A 26678-nucleotide genomic window follows, 5' to 3' on the forward strand; every position below is an offset into this window, starting at 1 on the left:
AGTGGAGTAGGCATTGTTTACCTAAAATGTCGTCTCTAACTAGACGTTCGCCTTTTGTATCTCTTTCCTTGTTGGAAAGGTATAACGTTGTGGAGATAGGAACATGTACGACCATCCGGGACCTACTCTGCCATGTTCGGCTGAGTAACGCTACGTTGAACACGGTCTATGTAAATTATCCTCTGACAGGTATTGTGTTGAGAAATGACCTGACGACTTTCACGTGCTTGGAATTGTACCATTGACATTTATCAAGTTTTGACGTTCGGACAACGATCGGATCTTTCTATATATGCAGATCATATTCGTTAGCCTGATATCTGGCCTTTAAACTTACCAATATTCTTCAGAAACTTGCTCATACTTCTTTACGGTATGAAATAGACGACATTTGTGTGATATTGGCAATGTCAAAGGTTACGATAATCTGGACTATTCTACTTTACGGGGGAGTCCGAAAATGAACTTTGGCAGGGGCTGAAATGCCTTTTTTACTAGCGCAATCTCTGTTTGTAACTAAAGCATTTGGAGTTCCAAGACAATCCAGCGTGTATTTTTTATTCCAACGGGCGGCCGGCCGGTCGGACATGCGTGAGTTATTCTCGTTTTATACAGGTGTTTTACGTTTCATGTTAATTTACTATTCCTAGTCCACTACTCCGTCATTTATCCACCCCACAAGTAAAATGGACATGACGACCCCGGGATGTGGCGAGGTCAGATGCGGTTGCATGATGGTATAATTGAAGACCGAATTTAAAAGACTAGTTTGCGTCTGACGTCAGGGCAAAGGCGCGACGTGATTGGTTACTGCCTGCGCAGTACGGCATTTTTGGTCTGGTTGACAGGACGTCATACGCAAACTAGTCTTTTCAATTCGGTCTTCAATTATAGGGAAGATTTCGCATCAGGTCAAGAGGTCAAATGATGCCAATGATGTAAATAACGGAAGAACCGAACAATTTTCTCCAAGTAAATGCAAGCGTTTTCACGGCAAATCAACAGGGATCGTCGAATTGAAGGTAACACAAATGGGTACAATATGATGGTCAATATTGAGGTTCATTTAAATAGGTAGGGAAAGTGTGCATAAATATGAAAAATATGTTTTTTCAAATGGAATTTTACAGCTCTTGCGGTGACCCACGAACACAATGAAAAGGTCAATTTTCATCATTTATTTGTTCTGTTGTGTTCAACCATCTCCAGTGGCGTACCGTGGCCGCCACAACCCCGGGGGGCTGAAAAGAAACAATTTTGCCGCCCCTTCCTTAACAGCCCGAAAAGGTTGACCCAATTTTTTCACGGTCGTTTGAAAAGCAAAAAAAAAAAAAAAAACCGGTTTTAGGCGCTAGCAAAAATTTTTATGCTTTTTCAATTTTTTGCGCCCTTTTTTATTTGTTAATTCGTTTTGCCGCCTCCTTCGTTTTTGCCGCACCTGTTTTTGACGCCCCGTCTTCTTCCGCCGCCCCTTCGTTTTTGCCGCCCCCTACTTTGACGCCGGGGGGCTGGCGCCCCCAAAGCCCCCCCCAAAAAAAATACGCGCATGATCTCCAACAATTTTTTTCAATGTAAGTGCCTCTGGCCCTAGTGGAAGTAAAAACGGATACTATGGCCAGAGTTCTAGGGCTATCTCTAACTGTACTCGTAGTATGCGGATTACTATACATGTTGCCACGGGGGTGACACTAAATTCACGGTTATTCTATTACGCACGCAAACCTATGACAAATCCCGCTGGTTTGCTTGGTAGAAAATGAGTCCATTTATCGATCGGTTATGGATATTAGCATGTTCGACCCCTTGATTATATTAATTACGGTTGACAAATAAAGCCGCCATTCAGTTTGCGAACTTTGTCTGTTCAATGCGAGTACCAAGCTTGAAAGTGCGCCCCCTCTGAGAGCTGAGACCACTGACCTCCACTGACCTCGTTTGTTTTGTTTCCTCGTGTGATGATAAATATCATTCAATCTATAGTTATCGGACGTACACGTTGTATTACCGCCCTAAGCAGTTTGTTTTTAAAACAAGTAAATAATCATTACTCGCCGTTCTATTTGATCTTGTGCATTTCCCAAATCACGTAATAAATTGAAACGCCCTCAATTGAGCTGAGGCCACTGATTATGTAATCACCCGAGTGTTTTGAATTTTGATTTATACACTACAGCGTGTGAGCCGGTTAGTAATATTAATGAAGTGACACACTGATGCACGGCGTTTATAGCACTTGTACATGTCACTTGCTGAATACGTATAGGCCTACTCATAGTATTTAAAATCTATGGCCTACTAGAAGAGTTTAGGTCTATCAAAAGAATGATTGAATGATTTTGGAGATTATCCCCGGAGATTATCAAGGGCTGTGTAATAATTCTGAGCCGGGGGGAGGTTTTTTTTTGCACATAGGCCTAGGCCCTATTCATGGTAGGCCTACGCCTATTAAATAAAATGCTCTAAAAAGGCTTATGATAACAGTACGTTACCGGGGGTAAAATGTCCGAATGGCCCGCCAAATATCGTTCCCCCCTCTCAGCCTGCCAAAAATCGCTTGCACCCCCTCTCGGTCCGCCAAAATTCTTAGCCCCCCCCTCCCTCTTGCACATGCCAATGATTTGCGGGTATCATGCGGTATGGCTTATTATGTTGCGAGCGCGGCGAGCAGGAAAATTTGCATATTAAAGCGTTTCCGTACTGTTTTTCGAAGCCTTTTTAGAGCGTTTTATTTAAAACGCACCCCATGGATGTGTGCCAAAATCGCTTTCCCCCCCCTCTCGGCTGGCCAAAATTGCTTGTCCCCCTTGCGGCTCGCCAAAAATTCTTGTCCCCCCCCAATTTTACCCTCCCCAGGGATCATAAATATTGCACAGCCCTAATGATTTCAAAAGAGAAATAGGCCTATATACAGCAATTTTATGAAAACAAAACAAATACGGTATACAGATAGATAGCCGTAAACGAAATGGGACATCTATTGCATTGATTTTTCTTGCACAACTTTTATTTATTCATCTAATAATTAATTAGTTAATGAATGAATGAATGTATGAATTAATTACTTAATAAATTAATAAATTAATTAATAAATTAATTAATTAATTTAATTAATTAATTAATTAATTTATTTATTAATTAATTAATTAATTAATTAATTTATTTATTTATTCATTTATTTTTTTATTTATTTGCTTGTTTATTTATTTATTTAATTTAGGCCTATTGAAGTAACTCAGCTCTTAAACATTTCACGTAGTCACTTGCAACGGCTCAACGAATTAATTGATACATCAATTCTTCAAGTTATCAATCAATCAATCAAACAATAACAATATTAATAATTATATAATAGTCAATTTCGACCAATAGACTTATCAAACCATCAAACAATGAACTGATCGACCAATCAAGTTGTCGATCAATTTTAATTTTATGACTTGTTATGACGTGAGACTAAATGACTGACAGATTGACTGATTGATATGTTGATGTATGGGTTGATTGATTGATGAATTGATTGATTGATTGATTGATTGATTGATGATTGATTGTTGGAATAAAGTGTGAAGGTATAACAGGTAAATGAATGAATGCAAGAGTAATTGAGAGGAGGGAGTTGATTTGTTGATTGATTTACTGACCATATATTATTTCACACAATATTATTTTGTAAGATGGATGATTACTGAATCTGTCATTATGGTAAAATAGACAGTGGTGACGGTAGATTTCTTGGCATTGGTGGATGAATTAATTTTTCTGAAATAAATGCGAGCAATAAATTGCCATTTTGAAATTAAAGTGAGACAGGTGTCAAGAGAAATCAAAAAATCATCATTATATCAATGTGTTTTTCATTATTAGACACATTAACATAATGCACTTTTGATAATACATTAAACAAACTTTCAAAAGTTATGCAAATCGGATAAAAAAAATTTAAAAACAACGTTTTTTTAAATTTTCAAACGCGTTTTTTACTCATTTTATTTTTTCACCATATTTCGACCTGAAATAAAATGTAGCTCCAAAAGTATACCCACCATAAAAGGCCTTAAACTTTGCATATATTGTCTTTAGACTATTTTCTACTGCATGCACCTACAATCAAATTAATCTTTCTGGGACAATTATAAAAATATTTGGTCAAATTTACAAAATTTTAATAATTTAAATAATATTGTTCATGATATAATTAATTGGGTTGTTTTGTCATCAGAATGAGATTAATTTTAAGTGAGTGAGTGATGAAGTGAGTATAAATGTTAGTGATTAAATAATAAATAAATAAATTAATTAATTAATTAAGTAAGTAAGTAAGTAAGTAAGTAAGTAAGTAAGTAAGTAAGTAAGTAAGTAAGTAAGTAAGTAAGTAAGTAAGTAAAGTAAGTAAGTAAGTAAGTAAGTAAGTAAGTAAGTAAGTAATTAATTAATAATAAATAAATAATAAATTATAGTACACACAAGTTATTGTAATATATTTTTTTTTCAATTTTGGCATAACATTCTGTTTCAAAATATTTATTTAAATTTATTTGTTTATTTTCTAACTTAAATATTTTCTTTAGAGCAAAGACAAATATTTTCCTTTTCTCTAGTAGAGCTGTCTCCAATTTGAGCCCAAAATAAAACTCTGCTTCTTTTATTATTGATTTAATTTCACGATTTATTCCATTGAGCAATATCAAGGATTAAAATCACACGTCTCACAGCAGATAGTTACTTGGCGTAGTGGTCGTACGCTGTGCCTTTCAACCGAGAGGTACCGAGATCGCCTCCGCCTACTATTTTGTTCAAGACTGGAAAGAATTAAGCTTATTTGACTTTACAACACTAAATTATTCATGGCTTACCCTACCTGGTGGTGTAAAGTCAAGGGGGTGACACTAAATTCACGGTTGTTCTATTAGCAACGCAAAATCTATGAAAAATTCAGCTGGTTTACTAGCTAGAAAGTGAGGCCAGTTATCGATCCGTTATAGCTCGTTATGAACAATTCATGTTCGACCCCCTTGGATCATGTTAATTGAGTTTGGCAAATAACAACGTTGTTAGTTTTGCGAACTTTGCCTGTTCAATGAGAGTATAGCGCGCCCCAATACATCTGGGCACAAAACAGGCGAAAACGATCCAGTTTAATGAAATGGCGGACGGGTATTCCCATCAGGCACCAGTGAAATGTTTTTTCAAAGAAAGTCTACTAATTTGATATGAAATGACATTTTGCAATAGCAAAGTCAAAATTAGGACTTGCTGTCAATAATATGAAAGAAATATGTGACAGCGGCAAGGTGGGAAATACAAGTAGTATTTAAGTTATAATAACCTTTGATACCCGACCTGACCTTCCATCATGGCGCCTTATTCGTCTTTATGTATTTCTATTATGCTCTCAAGTAAAATAAAATACCACTCTGCTCTGAGCAGACAATGTTACTTGGCTCCCAGCATGAATTATTGATTTTATACGGAAGTAAAGAAATGCACAGTGTATATGCATGATGTGCAAGCATACTCCAAATATTTACGGTAAATCTGAATAGTGGTCACATGTTAACATATCATGTGCTCGGGAAATCACGTGGCAACATTTTAAGACTGGGGGTCTGGATCAATTCAGCAATGTGCGGACAAAGCCAAAAATAAAGGTTCATGGAATTTGCCTAAATCTTGTGATAGGAAAGGTATTTGGGTCTAATGATTTTGTAACTTGATCAAAAATTCGAAAATCCCTTGTTGCCATGGTAACGGTTCTTTGAAGATTGCCACAGGGAAAGTACATTTTTTCAATTTTACAGTTCGAAAAAGACACATTTTTCTAGCTAGCACTAATGAAATTGCAAAAAGTATGGAACAATTTAAATTGCTGCTGATAAATACAGCGTGTCCCAAAAGTAACTTAAAATTGTGAATTGGCCATATCTCAAATATTTCCTACTTCATACCAAAATGGAGAACATATTCATATAGATAGATATTTTAGAATTATTCTGATACCAAAAACAGTATTATTGATGACCCTTTGACCTTACTGTGCGACTATACATATGTGTGTATCAAACCCACAAAAGCAAGCTGGGGTGTTCTTTGTTCAAGAACATGAACGATGTGCTTCCCTGAACAATAGAGTTGGTTCACTCACTGCGCACGCTACATTTAGGTATGAACATTCATGGATTACATGGCTTAGCGTAAGCGTGACTGCTGTTTTAGATTGTAATTAGGATATATTGACAATATTAAACTTTACTTTAAAACAGTTGAAGTGAAGATGAATTTCCTATAGATCAACGGATTCAGGTCGTATGGTTCTTTGCCGAGACAAAGTCGGACAAACTCACTGAAGCAATGTTTAAGGAACAGTTTAATGTAAATTATGCACTACCCAGCCGAAATACAATCCAGCAACTAGTGCTGAAATTCCTATTAACTGGATCTGTTCATGATCTACTTCGGGCAGGGCGTGGAAGAACAGGAAGATCGGCTACAAACATTGATGTCATACGAAGAGTGGTGGCGAAAAGCCCAAGGCGATCAGTACGTCGACTTTCAATGGAGAACAACGTACCGCGTACAACTGTTCATCGAATCCTCAGAAAAGATCTTAAGTAGTTTCCATATAAAACCCAGATAAAACAGAAAATGAAGATTACGCATTGAAAACAAACAAACAAAAAATCAAACAAACACAGCCAAATTAAACAAAACAGATTTTAAAATGATAACACGTTATATCGTGTTCACGTCTCAAATGACGAGACTTATTTTGCGTTTACAAAAGTGGGTTTTACGGTACGGTAGATATCCATTAATTGTATGCCAAAGGGTCATTACCACATAGGCATGTTTGGTATCATAACATTTCTAAAAGAATTATCTACATACTGTGCAATTTTTGTAACAACACTATTAACCCAACGCAAGTTATGGCAAATTCACAATGTTAAGGGACTTTTGGGACACCCGGTACCTATGTATTAGACGTTACAAAAATAGTATTGCCAGTTTTCTCACCCACCTAGAATATTGTGTAATATGCAATGCAAAATCCCTCTTTTTGCAATTTTTTCATTAGTAAAAGTGGTATAACTTTGAAATTCAATAACTCTCAAGAAGAAGTTTGCTGATTAAAGTCAGGGGTTGGATGAGAATGACTATGAATGGGGATGATCAACCAACCAATAAAAAAATTGGGGTCTTTACCCCATAACGAAGTTTTACTTTGAAGAAAGTTCGCTGTTTTCGATAAAAATTAGCTAATTACATAGCACTTTCACAGTATAAAAAATCCTTTATTGGCTTGTGATTTGCAAATAACATACCCAGAATAATTCATTGACCAATCATAACCATCGGTTATCATTTATTTAAGTAATTTGCACTTAGTAAACTGCCAGTGACCCCTCCCCCAGCCATATGATTTAATGCATGAAAAATGTGCAAAGTTGGGCGCAAAATGGTTACCATGGGCATTGATTTCTTGGTGGTGGTTATCTGTCTTTTACAATCTCTACTCTTCCTAAACAATGGATAAATCGATTATAACTATTGAAACCAAATAAAACACATTATATTTCAGTTGGTCACTACTCTGGAGTAGGCTTGGGGTTTTCCATGTATAATAATCATTTCTACTTCTTATTTAGGCCTATATTCACTAATGGACTCATTGATTGACTTTATCTGAAATACCTCACCAACAATCTAAATATGGTTTAAACATAAAGAGAATGTGATAATTTCGTGGATTTATAATATGTCACCCTGCATTAATTTGGGCATCTTGTCCAGATTTTGTCCACAGTTTTTGTTCCTCCTTGTATTCTTGCATTGCTTATATTTTGTATTTTGCATTCCTGAATATGAATTTTGGTACTATTACAACAAAAATGTCATATAATGAGAGAAAATATACCATTTTGAAGCATCAAACCCTAAAAAAGTACTTTTTTGGCTATATTACTTGGTCAATTTCAGCGATTTTAAAGCAGTCTTTTCAGATGGCATGCAAACAAATAGTTACTCGTCGTATTTCCATGTATCGCCCAGGCCTATTAGTGGTATATAACCTTTAGGGCCAATTCATGACCTAATCATATCTCTGATTCAAAAAGAATGCATTGCTGTCCGCTTGTATTTCCTCTTATCTTGGCTAGAAGGCTTTTTAATTTTGATGTTTGTAATTTTGTCATATTTTCCTGACTGAATGTGAGCTACTAGTGTCAATGCTTCAATGCTTTATGTATGTCGATGTACATGTTTCCTTGGGTAACTGAATAGCTAGTAGATTCATCTACTGAAGATAAAGCTTCACATACTTCCTATTGCTGATTGGTGTTCTCGTAGAATTGGTGAACACTGTTGATTGTACTGGGTTAGTACTAGTAGCTGCCTGATGTTAAAAGCAGCACATGTTGTCATGATGTTGATGATTTTCAAATGTCTCTTGGTTAACATTTTCTGATGTTGAATTCCCTGAAGATCCATCTGCTGGAGATGAAACTTTACATGCTTCCTAATGTTGAAGGCTAGGCTTAAACCTTCCAAACGGCGTGCCAAAAAGAATTGCTTGCCCCTTCCAGCCTGCCAACAAATCTTTGCCCCCCCCCCCCCCCCCCCCCCCGCACATGACATATGTTTGAGTTCCCAATTTGCAAACCTTATAAAAATAAAAGCGACCTGTCTTCCAAGCGCTGCCCTCTATCTGTATTTGAATAGCACTGCAACCGGTCTAATCTGCTTAACATGCTTAAAAGGCTTGTATGTATAATATAGCTTGTTTGTAACATTAAAAAAATATAGCTTGTTTGTAACATTTAAAACTGAGACTAAAATTTAAGAAGTCACTTAATCTTTTCATCAATAGAAATATATTCAATAATTATTTCATTACGGTTATTTAAACACAATCCTTTAAGCGAAATTTGTCTTTTTTTGCCATAAATTCCCCTTAAAAAATACACATTTTTTCAAAACCTTGGTACTTTTAAAAAGTCAGAACTTCTTTAGAAGTTGAGACCCCAATTTTTTAAACTATATATCTGTCAGCAAGGGTTCACTCTAGCTATGCCACCATACAATTACAAAATATCAACTTCTTCTTTACAGTTACACCCCTTCAATGTTGGGGTAAAATGACATTTACAATTTTTGCCCAAAAATGTGTTTTTTCTACTTAAAATTAAAGGATCTTTTAAAAGAGTGACAAGCTCTTTCTTCATTTGCAAGGACTACCAAAGCATGCCCTTATCTGAATAAAAAATAAAAAATAATATCACATCTTATATATTTGTGGCATTCGACCAAACTTTGCCCTTTTTCAAATATGAAAATTGTAAATTTTGGTCATTTTCGACTAAAATTTGTTTTGTCCGTTACCATGCCAACAGGCCAAATGCAACTTTTAAATGTCATTTTTAAAATGTCCCCCTAAACCCTTTCCATGCTAAAAGAATCAAGGATTTCTATTTTTTTGAGTTTGTCCACATATTTAAAATTTTGCTTGACGGTAACAGACCCCTAGTCTTAAGATTTCAGGCTTGTTTACTAGTTAATTGCCATTTGTACTCTTTATTATTTATCTTGGTTAATTAACATATATTTTAAATGCTGATAAATTGTGGTTGGCTACCCATGATATCTGTTAAATTCAATGTTTTATGAATATAATTCTACCACGCAGAGGGGGTCACGCAGCAGAATTTCACATCACCTGACTTAGCTACATTTCGAAGCTCTGCTCTTCAAATTCATGTAAATTTCAAAGTTTATACATTTAATATATTTAATATGATACTAATTTTTTGTTATAACCAACTGGTACACGAAATATACTAGCTTATTACCTATACAGAAAGGTGATTATCAGCCTTCACTCAGCAAATTGACATGCCCGGCATATGCAGCCATTCTCCGTCTGGATAACATGACTGTCGCCCTCAATACGTCTGGGCGCAAATTTAAATAACAATACGCTATTTACATATCAATGCGGCCTCATGCTAATTAAAGCTGCCCCATCCAGGAGTTCATCTATGGTAAAGTGCTACTGGTAAACATGAATATGAATTTATAACACAATTGCTAATTTAAATAAGAATGCGGCCTCATGCTAATTAGGGAGTGCCTCTTCCTATCAATTATTCCATGATGTTGCCTTGGACTGACGGATCAAAATCCGATCGTTCTTTTGAAGCTAATCACACAAATGAAAACACACAAGCAGGAAAACCAGAAATTATATTTATTCTTGTTGATGATTTAGGCTACAATCCCTCATTTCAAATATATAGTTTTGGTTTCTCTTTTGTTCAGAAACCAAAAATCAAGGGATTAAAAAGTATAGCTGATCTGATCTGCAATCATAACACTATTATGCTGGGAGGACACAGTATAGGGGATATAACCAGAAGTATACAATAGCCTATTGTGCTAACATAATTATTATCATGATTGATATCGGAAATCTATCCCACGGACGACAGTTGATGCTCTCTGTCGAAGGTAGGTGGCATATTACACTCACGAGTTCTAGGCCTAGAAATCATATACATGCGCGTATACTGAAGGATGGGGTGGGGTGGGGGAATTTGTTTGTTTGTATGAAACATACCCCCCCCCCCCCACACACACACACCAATCTTATCCCCTCTATCTTCTACTTTTTGCAGTAAAAATTGCTTCAGTAAAAGTCATTAGGTTATTAGAGGTCATATAATGGCCTTCCATCGATTCTGGTACATGGGATTAAGGACATGAATCGATTTTGTTTATAGCACCTATACAATTACAGTAGTGGCCCTTTTGTAATGTCGAATGCAAATATTTCGATGGTCTATATATTTTCACAGTGAAATCAGCTTAGGCTATTTCGTAGTCTCAAGCCAATGCTTTCAAACTAAATCAATGCTTTCAAATGTAGACTGTTTTGTTCGACTTCTCTGCTCGTGAATATTGCACTGCGAAATTTAAACATTTCTTTTGTATACTTAGATCAGGTAACTCGAAAATCCTGTAATTTTATTCGTCACACCACTTATAAGAAACTGAAACCAAAACCGAAACTACCTGTCACAAATGTTTAGTTTTAAACAAAAGGTAGAAACAAAGAGATCGATATCTTGTGATTCAAGTGGTTAGGCAGGACAATAGGAAACCACGTGACCAAAACCAAAACCAAAACTAAAACTATATATTTGAAATGAGGCAATGATGTAGGTTATAACGGTCAACACCATGGGTCAGCTATGAAGACGCCGAGTATCGATAAGCTTGCCGCTGAAGGTGTTATACTCAGTAATTGTTATGTACAAGCAACCTGTACTCCGACTAGAAGTCAACTTTTAACAGGACGATATCAGGTAGGTCATGGATACAAGAAGCGATAAAGCTATTTAATGTTGCCAACTTTATCAAACTTGTTTTCTGTCATTTCTCTTTTTTGTCAATAATTGTCGCTGCATTTTGATTTCTACTAGTTATTAATGGTAATTTAGTGCAGTATTTGATGCTGTTAGTCCAACGTCACTGATGTAACAATGAAACATTTCAAGCAATCAACATAAACAAGGAATGAAGTGATGACAAGGAATGAAAGCAAGAAACGCGTTTTATAACGTCCATTCACCATTACTTTATATATTAATTATTTTAAAACAAAGCCGTTTTACACTATTTAAGTAACATTTCAATACGTTTCTGTCCATTCTTTATCACCCGATCACTACAGCAGCTTAGTGGTATATAATATATATTATGTATAATGGTGAAAAAGCCGCTGGAAATAAATTAAAGCTTAAAGGATGTCTCCGGCAATCACAACATTATGCCTTATATTAGGGATGACCAATGAACCATCAACTTGATTAGAACACTCCCATAGACATGCAGGGAGCTCAACTGTGCACTGCTTGCACAGACATTTCTAAATTGAGCTCATTCTTTTATTTTTCATAATTTTTCTGTAAAAATTGGAGATGTTAATGCCAATTATGTTTTGTAACTATCCTGTAAATTACAGCATCATAACTTATTTGGTTTTTCTGTAAGTGTGAGTCAAAATTGGTCAATCGCCACAGTGCGCTTAATTGCCAGTGGCCCAGTGCAGCACTGCTCAGAATGGCACAAAATATTCAGATGAAAAAGATCAGGTGAACACCTTAACCTACTGAGCTGTAATTTGGCAGAGTTGTTGTTATTACCTCTATCATACCCTCTGTAAAAAGGAAAAAAAACGGACAAGTAGATCTTGAGTTAAAAATTAAATCACCAGCTTCCCTTTGGAATTTCCAAACACCTTTCGAATCATGTTAAATAGACACCTTTCTGAACATAAATGTGAAGTTTCATGCTCATTTGTTGTATTATTCACCTGATCTCAACCCTAAACATTTTCTTATATTTATACCATCTGCACTGACTTGCTGCTATACACGCACAGGAGCTGTACTTTTAAAATACGCGCCTAATCAATAATGAGTCTTTCACTCCATTGTTAAAGTACTGTGCTCTCTGTAGCATATGGTGTGACCAGGCCCTGGATGTGATGGTTTTGTAGCACATGACAGTATTCATTCAAGCCTATCAAGGTCTGTTATTAGCCACTTGCTGAATGGCTGGGCATTATCAGCTATCAAAGAGATACCATATGCTGCTGCCAATCACAATAGAGGTTAAACATTTTGTTAAAACCCCAGAAGTGATATCATGATAAAGCTGTGCATGTTGGTACTTGATTGTTTGGATTCCTATGTTGAAAATCCCTTGTAGTACATTAGTATTTTTCTTATGTGTAGTGTATATTGTTGTGGAAAAAAAGTTCACACTGGACTTTTGATTTTGTGCCACTTTGGCCATTATGGATGATTTTTGGCAAATGTTTTCTAAAAGCATGATTTCAGTGCCTCGGTTTGAAGAAATACTTAATGCTATTGACTAGTAAAGTGCCATTTCATAAGAAACCCCTTTGATACTTTCACAATATGCTTGTTTCATGTTTGCATATATATTAAAATAAAGAAATATAAAAAGGTAAATATATGCTTATACCAATTTTGCTCACATTGCTATATTTAGACTTTGTCAATTTATTTCGTTCCAATGACCGGTCAGAATGGGAAACTTTGAAAATTCATAATTCGAAAAGTTTTTGACCGATTTTGACCATTTAACCACCAAAATACTTCTGTTGATGAGTTCTTTCCAGAAAATAATCTTTTGTAGCAAAAGGGGCAACATGAAATTATGATGGTCATCCCTACTTATATGTTAGAAAAATAATTATCAAACACGAATCACATAGTTTTATTTAATACAAACTTATATTGACCATAAAAACGAATAAAAACAGCCGGCTCTCAACACGCGATATTCAAAATTCCCGCGCCGAAATTAGCTAGTGCAATGACGTCCTTGTTACTTGTGCTCAATTGTTGTCAGCCTTTATTGTATTACTGGGACGTCATTCCACTGGATAATTTCAGCGCCCGGGAATTTTTAATATCGCGTGTTGGGAGACGACTGTATTAATTCATTTTAAGGTCAATATAAGTTTGTTTCAAATAAAACCATGTGATTCGTGGTTTATAATTAATTTTCTATCATACGGTATAAGGCATAATGTTGTGACACCCTTTAAGAAATAGGATGGACTATCTCGTACTTATTATCTTGTGTATCCCTGTTACTGGTAAACATGTTATAATTTGATATCTTTCAATAGGTTCACACCGGAATGCAGCATGGAACTATTCACCCTTGTATGCCAGAGTGCCTTCCCTTAGACGAGGTTACATTGGCGGAGAAAATGCAAGAGACGGGATATTCCACTCACATGATCGGTAAATGGCATCTCGGACATTACAAAAAAGAGTGTCTACCAACTAAAAGAGGATTCGACACATACTTAGGTAATCGATTGAACAAATTACTTAAAAGGTCCGCTACAGACTTTTTATTCGACGTAGAGTATTCGATGCAACATGTCTTCGTTATTAAATCTACACTGCTCTTAGTATAGTTATAATTACATAAAGTCGCTCTGATTTAAAACCGAAGGAGTATTGAGTAAATCATTTTCATACACCTCATTCACTCTGAACGCTGGTCAACCGATTCTTTTGTTATGTATAGTCGCGCTAAAAGTCGATCGATACATGTTAAAATCAGAACAATTCAGTGATACACCTTTTCTTCAGTAATGTCATTTAAAACATAGTGCTTGGATATACAATTTCTATAAAAAATCCTGGTGTTAAAATTAGGCAGGGAATTGTGTCTTTTTGTGTAAGATTTTTGATTTTTATAGGCCTTAACTTCGCCCGCGAGTTTTTTTCGCAATATTGTCTGATAGTGTCAGACAGGAATACAACTGGCATCAATGTATTTTTTGAGACATTTTTCAAGGTAATTCTTACATCGTACTCATCAACATAATATCGTTACATTGTTTTTCACATCACATTTTTATAGGTTACTACCTTGGAAATGAAGACTACTACACTCACTACCGAGGACATAGTTTTGGAAATTATTCTTTCAAAGGGTATGCCTTCCATGATGACACCAGCAGTAGCTTTCGGCCAGCATACGAATATGCTGGGCAGTACGCAACCTTTGTTTTTACTCAAGAAGTGCAGAAAATCGTGAAAAATTATAAATCATCAAAGGTACAAGTTGATTGTTTCTCATTCAATTGTTCCCTGCCTACGACATTATAAAAATCAGGGGAAATCTATCAATCCAGTTGTTACATTGATGATGCACACTAAATTTATTTACCACTTTTTTCTTATATTGCAGCCATTGTTTATATATCTACCTTTCCATGATGTGCATGATCCACTACAAGTTCCAAAGCAATATTCCGAACCATTCAAGAAACTTATACCAGACGAAGATCGAGTAACACTGGCTGGAATGATAAGCTGTCTTGACGAAGCTGTACAAAATATCACCACTACATTGAAGGAAACTGGACTTTATAATAACACTATTATAATATTTTCCACAGGTAAATATTTATTTCAAAATTCACCGTTGCAGGCTCTCACGGTCGCATGAAGTGGCTCAAACGGGCTTGGATAACGTCGCCTTCTGTAATGTTAATGATAATCGGAGACTGAATTAAAACCCCTAGTTTGCGTCTCACTATCAACTCCCGGCACAGCCTATGATTGGTTGGTAGCGCGTAAAAGGAAGGTGGATCCATCTGCTACATTCAAATAGCAACAAAATGCGGAAATGACAAAAAGCAACTACGGCATCATTGACTTGGTGCCATCGTGAATGAAAGTTTTCAATTACTAAGCCCTAACTTTTGAGACGGTTTATATATTTGACGGTGCAAAATAGGGCACGCTGTACCGATTCGGAAATGACAATCGTCACGACAAATAGTAAACAAACGTTTCTGAATTTGATCGCCAGGTGACGTCAGACGTAAGCTAGTAGTTTTCATTAAGTCTCCGATTATACAGGGTGTCCCAAAAAAAAGAGGCCCCACATTGCGCACTCTTTTTCGTCTATTTCTGAAAAGTTGATCAAATATATTTTGGTATGTAAAGAAACCTTCAATTGTTAGCTTTAATAAACCAAAATAATTATTTCAATCGGCTCACAACTTTTGAAGATATGCTCTTTTAAAGACAAGTACCCGTTTTTCACTATGTCCACGGATAGCAAACAGAGTGGTTGGAATGGGTCATGCTGTGGAGTGGCCTGCAAGATCACCAGACTTAACACCACTTGATTTCTTCATTTGTGGCAAAATCCAAGATCTTTGCAAACGTATTACTGCTATATTCGCAACGCAATTGATGCAATGAGGACTAGGGCTGAAACCTGTATTCGTCAAGGAGGCAACCAGGTAGAGGGCAGAGCAGCACAGTAAACTCACTTCAAAAGAACCAAAGACAAACTAAACAGCCCTTCTCAGGGCTACCTTTTATTCCAAAAAGAGAAATGACTTATGTTGTCAATAAAAAGAAAGCAAGAAACAATAAAGTAAGAAAGTAAGAAACATAATAAAACAAAAAGGCATACAATAACCGAGAAAAACATAAGTACAGGGTGTCCCAGAATGATCTGTACCGGGAAAGATGGAATTTTTTAGGTATGAAGGACATGTTGAATGATCAAATTGTTTTGCATTATAAGTTCTACATATATTTAGCTTTCTAAGATTTTTTAGATTTTAAAAATTGGACGTTTCCAGTAGAAGTTATAGAAGATTGCGTAAAAATGGTGAATTCTAAGTTTTGACAACGCAACCTATTTTGAAAATCTGTAACATTAGGCCTACTAACCGTTCAGCATAAAGTTATTTGGAAAAAGTTATGCAGGTATTTTAGTTGTGCCCTGTTCATATTTCCACTAAATAGCCGATAACTATCTATTATTTATGACGTTTCAAAGCAATCATTATATGGAATTAAGGAATTGTGGCCTAATCCCATTCTCTCTTTGGCGGTAGTTTTAAATATAGTTAGTGTGGTGTGAGGTCCATGTCATTTGAAATGCTTGCAGAGATCGAACTGATTGTGGTACAGAAAAGACGGTCCCTCAATTTACTGTACAGCAGCGTGGATTTCTTTCAAAAACTTACTGGCAAACCGGCAGCTATGTTGAGACGCAAAGAAGATTCATTAGACGATAGTGTATAACGTAAAGAAGTTTGACGAGCACGGAACTGTCAGGAATCGGCAGAGTGAAGCTTCAGGTGCTCGTAAGACTGTAAGAACTAGAGCGAACATTGCAGCTGTCCAGCAAGCTTTATGGCGCAACCCCAACAGTAGTTGTCATCGAAATGCTGTGCCAAACATCTCACGTTCTTCATTTAATCGTATCGTGCCATTTTCCAAAGGTATGCGAGTCATTTTTCATCGATTTTACATTATTGCATGCCACGCCAAAACAAATAAAGGTAGCGTGCTGAAATTAACAGAATAAGTAGGAGACATGTCCAACATTATAATGCTGGTATCAAAAATAGATACACTGTCCGTCTTCTATTTTTAGTTATTTTTGCAAACACGGTACAAATCATTCTGGGACACCCTGTAATTGCAAGTATACAAAAGAAGTCCCATCCCACATCAACTTCGCCCAAATTAATGATACTTAACCAAATCCATAACCCATAAGCCCACCGGTAAAGCCCATTCCCTAAAATAAAGTTGTTATTTTATAAAGTTATCATCAAGGAATGTTTTATATAAATGCATGGCATATGCACTTTTCAATCTTTGAAGTAGCCAAACCTCCTCCGTGGACAGAGTGAAAAACTGACACATTTCTTTAAAAGGGCATATCTTCCAAAGTTATGAGCCGATTGAAATAATTGTTTCGGTTTATTAAAGCTAACGGGTAAAGGCTTATTTACATACCAACATATACTTGATCAACTTTTCTAAAATAGGAGAAAATGAGGGCGCAATGAGGGGCCTCTTTTTTTTGGGACACCCTGTAGTATAAAGGGGGGTTTATCATTATCTCTGGGGTTCGTTAGTTTGAACATGGTTCTCGCGATATCCATTCTAACTTAACGCGATATATAAAGATATTAGTCTTTTGTGCATCATTTTGTAGACAATGGTGGTCATGTGGCTGTCGCCGCTAGCAATTCTCGCGATTCCAAATACAGCGCGCCACCAACGACGGCAGTGAAAATTGGCATTTCCGTGTCTGGGGTCGACATCCTTTTCATCAACCACAGCTGACCATGTTTGTGATTATTACTCTAAAAACACAATGTTTTGTAGTACTTTTTGAATTTTTTTGAGATTTTCTGTGTTGAAGTGAAATATTGCAGTTTGATATTCACAGATGTCCTTTTTTAAAACCCGCAAACTTGATGTTGATACTACTATAGTTTTGTTTTTAAACTTTACGATGCTTTTCAGCCCGATTCGCGCGAGCCTAGTCAATGCGAAGTAGGCCTAGGCCTGTCCTTTTTTTAATGGAAAACGCATAGGTTTTATTTTTGGTTATTAGAATAAATTGTTTTCAATCAATCAATCAATCAAATTTATTTCCATCAAAAATTAAAACATACAAATAACAAACATGATAAAACGATGGAGGAGACACAACTAGAAGCAAAAGCCTGTAAAATGTTGTGCCCCCTGAAACACTTAAAGAGCCTAAATATATAAACACAGATACACAAAATGAAAAAATACAATATACCAAGCCTGAAAGGAAAAAGATAATACACTTGATTTCTCACCTCACACTCCACGACAAAAATGTCATAGGCATGTAATAAAAAGGTATGCACATAAAAATAAATTTATATGTGTAAAACATTTATTTATATAAAATTCAGTAGTATTAACCAAATGTTACCATTTCAATGAATTTTACTTGTAAATATCAAAAAACAGATTTCAAGTTTGATTTAAAATGGCCTAAGGTTGCTGACTTTTTAACATTTTTTGGCAATGCATTCCATACTTTTGGTCCAACCGTTAAGATACTGTTGATTTTGTGGATAGGTATTTTATAATCATTCCTATTCCTTGTATTATAGTTATGATTTTCTTTGTGAGTCTGGAAGAAATTTTCAAAAGATCTAGGTAACATTTTGTTATTATACTTAAACATAAATATAGCAACTTCCTTATTGAACATATCAAAAATATTTAATACCTTAAACATTTTGAAAATTGGTTCAGTGTGACTAAGATAATCACTATTGGAGATTACTCTCATGGCACGTTTTTGGAGGCGGTACATTTTATTCATGTGTTCTTTATTTGCATTTCCCCACAGTAATAAACCGTAATTGAGATAAGGTAATATTAGAGTACAATATAATTTATACATGGCGTCTCTTGGCAGGAATAATTTAACTTTGTTTAGTACACCAATATTTCTGGTACAAATTTTACCAATATTTTGAACATGTTTTTTCCAAGTCAAATGTTCATCTATAGTAATTCCTAGAAATTTTGCTTCACTAACTCTACTTAATTTACACCCATCCAAGATGATATCAAATTCTTTGTTATTTATTACACTACTAGTCTGTGCACGGGTACCAAGATACATTAAATTTGTTTTCTTTGCATTTAATGACAATTTATTTGCTTTGAACCAATTTGAAACCTCTTGAATTTCTGTGTTTACACGTTTACATAATACAGATACATCTTTATGAGAATAAAATACCGTGGTATCATCAGCAAACAAAATTGTATTTAAGATCTGTGATGTGTTGCTGATGTCATTCATATACAAAATGAATAAAAGAGGACCAAGTATTGACCCTTGCGGAACACCGCAAGAAACGATTTCATGAGGAGATTTGCTGTAGTTATATAGAACATATTGTTTTCTATTGGAAAGATAATTTCGAAACCAGTCATTAGATACTCCCCTAAAACCATAGTGATACAATTTATGCAATAAAATATCATGATCAATCGTGTCGAATGCTTTTGATAAATCCATGAAGATACCTAAGGTCTTCATGCCTTCATCACTGGCCTTAGTAACATCATTTAAAAAATCTAACACCGCCATATATGTTGAATGATTAGTTCTGAAACCATATTATTTTTTATACAGAATATTATATTTTTCTAAGAAGTCAAATGACCTATTGTATATTATACGTTCAAGAATTTTTGACAGGCATGGTAGAACCGATACAGGTCTATAGTTACCAAAAACTTCGGGATTATCTTTTTTATATATTGGCACAACTTTTGCGATCTTTAATTCGTCGGGTACAACACCTGAGTAAATTGATTGGTTAAAAATAAGCATGAGTGGATAAGCTATTTCATTTGCAACTTGCTTTACTATATCAGATTTCATACCATCATAACCAGAACTTTTACCACTTCCAAGTTTGGTGATAATTTTTACAATTTCATCTTCATTAGTAGGTTTAAAAAAACAAGTCTTATCATTTGCCTTCTTAAGATATGATGAATAGTCATTTCCTGATTGCTTAATTGTAGATGCTAAAGAAGGACCTATGTTCGCAAAATATTTATTAAATTCAGTAGCAATCGCTGATGGGCATGTATAGGAACTACTTTTTGATACAAACTTTTCAGAACATTTATTGGTTTTATTACGAATAATTGAATTTAGGACTTTCCATGTATTTTTAGTATTATTTCTCTCACGATCAAGAATTTCACAATAATAGTTTTGTTTAGCCAACCGCAAAAGAGACTTTAACTTATTTCTATACTTTTTATATTTTTCAATATTGTTTTCTGTGGGCTTTTTTAAAGATATTTTGTATAAAACATTTTTTTTCTTCTAATACTTTTTAACAAGGCAAATGAAATCCAGGGCGATTCTGGTTTCTTCACTTTTGTGTGTACTCTTTTCCTTTTCTTTGGAATGCATATATCATAAATTTCATTATATTTAGATATGAATTTTGAGTATGTCTCATTTACATCATCAGAATTACAAACATAAGTCCAATTGACCTTATCTAATTCCCTTTTAAAATAATCCATATTCTCATGTGTATGATCACGTATTTCGATTTCATCATTTTCTTTCTTAGGTCTGTATACATTAAGATCAGTGGTAATAAAAATGGGTAAATGATCACTTATGTCAGTATAAATAATACCAGAAGTTTGATCAAATTTTGAATTCGTAAAAATGTTATCAATGAGCGTTGCTGATTTTGATGTGATTCTAGTCGGTTTATTTATACTCGTTTACAATGAATGAGAAGTTAAAATATCGACAAAATCATTAGTGTGTGAATGAATATCCTCATTCAACAAATTGATATTGAAATCGCCCATGAGATAAACAAGCTTTTGATTCTTTGTAGCATGAGTCATTAATGTGTCTATAAACTTGTTAAAAACTTTCATATCTTGATCCGGCGGTCGATACATTACACCAATTATAATATTTTTGGAACCAGTTTTCTCAATTTCAATAAACAGACTTTCGACGTTTTCAGGATGGTGAATTTGAGCCAGATCATCTCGCACACGATATTTTATGTCATTTCTGATATATAGACACACACCGCCACCCTTTTTTGTATTCTGTTTTTGAATTCCAAATCATAGCCTTGTAGTTTAAAATAATCATGGGGTATATCTTTCATCCAAGTTTCATCAAGTCCAATTAAATCAAACTCCATGTTGGAGCAGTGAAGAAAATCTCTAAATGAATCAAAATTTTTGTTTGAACTTCATATATTTAAATTCAGAATTGACATACCAGTCTTTGTTTTTTTCTGTAAATTGTTAATATCAATCTCAGTGAAATAAGAAGAATCACTCATATCATTTACATCAGTTAGAAATACAGTTGGATCAAAAGAACAATTTTCATATTTATTTTTGAAATTAGTATCTAAAACAGTTCTATTTTCAAAGAAACGATATAATTCTAAAAGATATTCATTCTCAATACATATATGATTAAAAGGTAGGTTTACCTCTTCATTGCATGATTTACAATGCCAATATTTGGTATTCAAGTTTCCTTTGAATTCCTTATTTGTAAGATTACTACACTTTTGTGGTTATACTTATTACATACAGTACATTTTAATTTCCTTTGATTACTTTTTACATGTCTATGACAAGTTGAGCAAACACACAACATACCCCACACACACCAACACACAACTAAATACACAAAAAAAATAAAAATATATATCAGCTGAAGAAAAATGTAATGGAAAAGTCCAGTCCAGAACATTTTCTCCAGAGACATCAAAATACACAAATTTAATAGTGACCTCCTAGGCCGGTTTCAACAGATTTTTCACGACTTGTCAATTCATATTGGTATATACATGTAAACTGAAGAATAATTTTGACCATCTGGGTCATGTTAACCAAGACATTATTTCAATTTAGGCAATTCATATTGGTTTATACATGTAAACTGAAGAAATAGTTTAGATCACCTGGGTCATGTTAACCAAGACATTATCACGATTTGGCAATTCATATTAGTTTATACATGTAAACTGAAGAATAATTCAGACCACCTGGGTCATGTTAACCAAGACATTATCACGGTTTATGCAATTCATATTTGTTTATACATGTAAACTGAAGAAATAATTTAGACCACCTGGGTCATGTTAACCAAGACATTATCACGATTTGTTCAATTCATATTAGTTTATACATGTAAACTGAAGAATGATTTTGACCACCTGGGTCATGTTAACCAAGACATTATTTTCAGTTTTTGTTTGTTTGTTTTTTTTAGTCAGCTTTGTTCTTTAGAGAAGGTAAACGTTCTCCCTCTAATGTTTCATTTGGTCTGGCATAGAACGAAGCTGCCTTTCCTTTACTATGCCAGCAACAAAACGCAACTTTATGCCTTTTTTCATAGAGGGCTCTGACTTTTTCAGACCAATGTTGCTTTTCCTCCCAGTCACAGTGAGTTAGGTCTTCAACTATAAAGAATGATTCTCCACGTAGAGCTTGTCTTTTATTTGTCATGATGTACGTTTTGTCTTTATAACGCAACAGTTTTACCAAGATGTGACGAGGACGTGGGACCTTGTTTCCTCTTCCTTGTTTACGCTTACCATCCCGTACATACATCGAATGTATGGAGCCGGTATATAAACCATCTCCATACAAACAAGGTAATATAAAAGTTCTCCAGAGAGTCAGTACAAAATGTGTAAACGTAAATACAGTCAGATTGTCATCACTTTTTTCTACATCTTACCGCATTCCTTCCCCCACAAATGTTGATTTCAGAGGGTCACACGAGTGTTGGAAAGCCACCTGCACTATGGATGTAAAATTTTACGGAGTCTAAATGAGTTAAAAAACGATGAAAATCTCACCATCTCTCAACAAACACCTTCGTAAATTGTTTATTTATGTCAGCATGTTGACTTCCCATCATGCATCATATTGACCTTGGTCTATTCATAACTTCGTGGCGCTTCGTGGCTATTTGTCACGAACTACAATATCATTACACGCAGTAGCGCTATGTCTCATTTATATTCAGTTGCAATATTTTAAACACGACAGGTTGTTTCTATATGAAATAATATAATTTTGTCTACAATACATGTTTATTTTTATTCCTTTTAGTGACTGCACTTATATGATAATGTAGATCTAGTTCTCTTAGTCGTATTGATATTATGGGTTCTTACGCTCATTTGTGGGTTAGCCTCTTTAGCATCGTTTAATTCGTTTATATTGGCTACCCGGACTTGGCTAGCGGGATTTCTGAACTGTTAATAACGACTGCGACTCAGGAATAAAAGTTCGCAGGTCATTGTAGTTCCGGCGTAAAAATCATGTGCGAATAATGTAAACATGGCCTCTTGAGCTAGTTAATCTGTGTTTGTCGGGAATTCTTTTCATTTTTTCTCCCGTTTACTTAACGCATACTTACTACCAAATGATTAAGACTGCTCCCTAATATGTTGTGACAACATCAAAGCAAAACGAATGAGTGTAAGTATTGTCTGAGGTTAGATATTAGTGAGGTAAGCATATCAAAACAACCAATTCAAAACTCGTATTCATGTATTTTTAATGTACATGCGTGTGTGAGTAAGGATTGTGAAAAGCCGTAACTCACACATACGATGGGTGTAACCATCCCGATGCGCACGTTCAATTTCAATATCATCTCGTCCAAATTTAGTCTTGATGATATGGTTCACAGTTTCCATGACAACTTCACTTGGACCTTCCGGTATGCCAACCAACCGAATATTATTTCTGCGCGAGTGTCTTTCCAGTTTATTGATGCTCTCAAATAGAAGTTGAGCCCGGTTGGCTTGACTATTGATAGACTGCGAGGCATTGTCAGCTTTCGTAGAAAGTTCCTTGAAACAAGTATTCTGCTCCTTTAATTGGGATTGCAAATCGGCTATTTCCTCTCCTTGGAATTCCACAGTTTTACAAATATCAGCTTTAAAAGTGTCAAGCTCATTTCTGATATCATTTTGGCCCTTGATCAACTTATTCAAAGAAGCCAACACCATTTTTTCAAAGTCCTATTCTTTTTCTTTACTTTGCACTGGTGACTCCGTTGAATGGGAAGGTGATTGATACTCACTATCACGGCTTTCACTGGCTTTCACGGGTGTTGAACTCGTTGGGTGAGGTGGTGACGAACCCGTTGAATGCTGTGAACGCCCGGGTGAACGCTGTGTATCCATACTGGCCATGCTACTGTTCAAATTTGCCACTGTTTTCAGACTGTTTGTGGACAAAATTCTACCACTCCTGGTCTCCATAAACGTTCAAATCTAACAATATACTGTCCTTGTTAGATGTTAATAATGTTAGAATAAGAAACTAGCGACCTAGGAGGTGAAAATAAAGAAATTTTCCTAGTGTCTCGGAGAGCTGCACAATATACGTGTTACTCCATCAAGTATTTAATACTTTCTGAATTTATTGTTTGTTCAATACGATAATAATATAACACCAGTATACTTAAGAACATCCATACTATAGGTGTTGCGTTTTTCGGCCTACATTTTCTGAAAATGTTTTTTTTTTTTGCACGAAGGCGCTTATAGCGGTCCGCCGCGCGGGATAGGCCTACAGCAAAGAAATTCAAGTAAATTTTAAAAAGATTCTTAACGGGTTAGGCCATTTTAAATCGACTTTCGAAAAGTTTTTTGATACATTCATTGATTTCTCAAAAAGTAAAAATCGCAGTTTAACAAATAACGGTTCAAATGAAAGCCATTATTGGGGGCTAATTGTTGTATCACTATGAAAGGCCTGACACCAATATAAACACTTATTTCGGTGACCCAAGTTCATGGTCATTTCTGCTCACGCACTTTTTTACAGATGGCCTAGAATTTCATATTTCGGTTTCAGCGATTGCCCGAAAAAGGTGGTATGTTTTTGAAAAGCGTTTCCGCTTGGAATGTAGATAGTTGTTGTTGCTATTACTGTTCGCGATTTTAATTTATGCACTTTTTAGCCGCAATTTTCAATGCATTTTACATAATAGAAATGTCGCTGGCATAAATACCGATATTTTTAACAGTATCGTTTTTTTAAATCAAAATACCATCCAAAAGAGTTCCCAATACTTTTATGAAACCGTAGATACCAAATCGGACTGCAGGTGATGAACAGATTTTGAACTAGAATTAAAAGAACCAGCGTAGGCCTTCTCAAAATGTACTTTTTTAAAATATCGAGTTGTTTAATTTTGGACTGCTTTTTTCCTTGTTTTTATAACAAGAAAATGCTTTACATACCCCAAACTTCTCACATAGTCTTGGCTAAGTGTCCGTTACTGGTTGATATTATTAGAATTAAACGATTTCATGATTAACTTACTTTAACCGCAATGTTTTCCCTCGCAATGTTCAAATATATCCCCAAAATGGCGTTGCTTTCTGTCTCACATTAATGACAAGGTTATCCCAAGATGTGTGAGAGTTTCTGACACTATATTCACGGGTATTCTATAGCTATTCAAACATATACAAATTTGGCTGGTTTGCGATAAGCTATACCATTTTCACCCTGATGTGGTAGACTGGATCCTTCAGTTTTTCAACAACTACGCACGGTCATCGGGTTGTGCTGTTGGTGAATAAGGCAAAGTGACGGATTGTGGGTAAATAAAAGACGCCGTCATTAGAGGCCAGAAGGATTCAGGCTACTGATATGACAGTGACATCAGCACTGTATGAATTTCATTACACTCCCTAGCGTTCGATCAAAGCGCTGGTGTACACTCGCACGCGCTTAAAGACACCGCATAGATGCGCGAGCGAAACAGCTGCTTCAACGCGTTGACGTCACTGCCACATCGGGGTGAAAACTGGTATAGGTCAGGCTTCCTCAAATAGGTTTGTTGAAGCGCCACATGAAATAAAAGACTGAAAAGCGCCACTCAATGGCTGCGAAGCAGCTTTCGCGGTGCTTTAGCACGGCCGGGGGAGTCAGAGGGGTGCCCCCCTGTGAAGTTAACGTGGTTTTTTTTTTAAGTTGAGGCGCAAATGACGCCATTTGGTGCAATATTTTGCACTATTTTAGCCTGTCTTTACACGGAGAACATGGGAATTTATTTATTTATTTATTTATTTATTTATTTATTTATTTATTTATTTATTTATTTATTTTAAATCTAAACGGCGCCTCGCGCCACTCGGGAAGCCACATTATTTGCGGACCCCTGGTATAGGTAATAGATGACTATGAAAACTTTCCGCATACCGAATATGGGTTTAGCCCATATTTAATTGCCTTTAGGCCCTATGATTTATTTTTAGAAAAGAAAGCCTAAGACTGGAGCCTAATCAATTGAGAAGGGACTGGATTTTGTCACAGTAATATCAAAATTAATATCGTCCATAACAAGAAGGAATGCATCACGATTTTTTGATATCCAGCTATAGTATTTTAATTGATTTACACTGAACATGCAGCTATAATATATCTACTATATAGCTTCATGCATGGACATTTGCAGACCGACCTTCTCCATGTAGCGAGTACCACATTAGATTGTGTTTACAAGAAATATATAATAAGCGCCACTTCCACGAAATGTCCTATATGCCAGCAACTTTGATGATAATATATTATCTACAACATCACACCTGTTTTTCAAGAACTCTCTTTTATCTATTCACCTCAAAGAAAGGATTAGAATTATTATAATAGAATCCCTGACCTGATGCAACGCATTTTTAATGAGTTGCTGAG

The 26678-nt window shown here is 35.4% G+C and overlaps 1 pseudogene; it reads left to right on the top strand.

Annotated features, from left to right (window-relative positions):
* Positions 1–26678, top strand: part of LOC140170863 (arylsulfatase B-like) — a 35531-nt pseudogene that overhangs the window by 2199 nt on the left and 6654 nt on the right.

Source organism: Amphiura filiformis, chromosome 15 (genome assembly GCF_039555335.1).
Source record: "Amphiura filiformis chromosome 15, Afil_fr2py, whole genome shotgun sequence".
Taxonomy (NCBI): Eukaryota; Metazoa; Echinodermata; class Ophiuroidea; order Amphilepidida; family Amphiuridae; genus Amphiura; species Amphiura filiformis.